A 2,105-nucleotide genomic window follows, 5' to 3' on the forward strand; every position below is an offset into this window, starting at 1 on the left:
CTGGCCAGGCACCCCAGTGGGGACCCCCACCCTGATCCAGGACACCCTTCAGGGCAAACCAGCCGGCCCCCACCCGTGCATCAGGCCTCTATCCTATATAGTAAAAGGGTAATATGCCTCCCGGCACTGGGATCAGCGTGACAGGGGGCAGCGCCCAAACCCCCTGATCGCCCTGCGGCTCTGTGTGTGACAGGGGGTGGGGCCACAACCTCCCTATCCGCCCTGCTCTGTTTGTGACAGGGGAAGGTGTCTCAACCCCCTAATCAGCCCTGCTCTGTGCCTGATAGGGGGGAGTTCCCCAACCCCCTGATCGGCCCTGCTCTGTGGGTGATAGAGGGCGGCGCCCCAACTCCCCCCCCCCATGGGCCCTGCTCTGTGTGTGACGGGGTAGAGCCATAACCTACCCATCGGCCCTGCCCTGAGTGTGACAGTGGCGGCGACCCAACCCCCTGATCAGCCCTGCTCTGTGGGTGATAGAGGGTGGCGCCCCAACCCCCTGATCCGCCCTGCTCTGTGTGGGACAGGGGGCGGTGCCCCAACTCCCCTATCGGCCCTAATCTGTGAGTGACAGGGGGGAGCTCCTCAACCCCCTGATCGGCCCTGCTCTGTGCGTGAGAGGGGGGAGCTCCTCAACTCCCTGATCGGCCCTGCTCTGTGTGTGACTGGGTACAGAGCCCCAACCCCCCTGATGGGCCCTGCTCTGTGCATGACAGGGGGTGGCGCCGCAACCTCCCAATCGACCCTGCCTTGAGTGTGACAGGGGGCGGTGCCCCAACCCCCAAATCAGCCGTACCCTGAGCATGACTAGGGGTGGCATCACAACCTCCAGATCCGCCCTGCTCTGTGCATGACAGGGGGCGGTGCCCCAACTCCCCAATCGGCCCTGCTCTGAGCCCGACAAGGGGCTGCACCTAGGGATTGGGCCTGCCCTCTGCCACCCAGGAGCAGGCTTGAGCTAGCAGGTCGTTATCTCCCGAGGGGTCCCAGAGGGCACAGGACAGGCTGAGGGAACCCCTCTCCCCCCAGAGTGCACAAATTTTTGTGCACCGGGCCTCTAGTTCATCTATATGCCAGTATTTCCTTCTATCCATTTATTCATCCACATGCCCATGTTTCCTTCTATGGAATTCATCTGTCAATATCTGTAGTCGTTCAGCCAGTCACTTCTTTTTCTGTTTCTATTTCCACCTGTTCCTGCATTTTCCTCCATTTCTTCATCCACATTTCTGTATTTATGTCCATTCATCCATCCTTCCATCCATCTGTACTTTTATTTTCCAGTCCATCTGTCCATCTACCTATTAAGCCAGCCATCTATCCATTCATCAAAGCCTGAGGTGCCTGTTTGTTGGTTGAACTTAAGCCCAGGAGTATGTGAGATGAAAATTTTGATGCTAATGTTTTCAGAGAGACTTTGGAACTAATGATTTCCAAGCAACCTCCCCCTTCCAAGCTCAAATCAACAGGGTCTACATGTGTCTGCATCACCTTTTTCTCTGTGAACAACATATTGTGGGCACCTCCATATTCACTTCCAACAGAATATGCACTTTGAAAGTCACTGTCAATGCTGGGACACCCCAGTCCTGGGTTCTGAGCCCCCATCTCTCCTTGTTACCTGTTACTTGCACTTGGGGCTCAGAGAAGAGAAACAGCCAGGGGTCAGCAATGTGGGTTTAGCATGTGGAAAAGAGGTGCCCAGACTTTCCAGCATCTCCTTGGGGAGAATGAAAGTAAGAGGTATAGTCCTTGCATGAAGCGGTTCAGGACCTCTTCTCTCTTTTCCCAACTCTCCCTCTTGCACAGCCAGGAGAGTAACTTCCCTTCTGGGTTTCCTAATGTTTGAAAAAACATAATCACCAAAGAGGTGGCTATTTGAGTTCCGGGGTCAGGCTCAAATCTGAGCCCTGTCATGTGGAGCAGCTGCAACCCTCATACACTGCTGACGGGAAACTGCTTTCTTATTACATACCACTGCCATAGGACACATCAGGTCCTCCCTACAAAGCTGTTAAGAAATATAAAACAAAACCCAGAAAACTTTGCTCTTGCTCCTTAATCTGTGTGACTTTGGAAAATGAACTTGATCTTCAGGTTGTTCATCT

The sequence above is a fragment of the Myotis lucifugus genome, unplaced genomic scaffold (assembly GCF_000147115.1).
Source record: "Myotis lucifugus unplaced genomic scaffold, Myoluc2.0 scaffold_973, whole genome shotgun sequence".
Taxonomy (NCBI): domain Eukaryota; kingdom Metazoa; phylum Chordata; class Mammalia; order Chiroptera; family Vespertilionidae; genus Myotis; species Myotis lucifugus.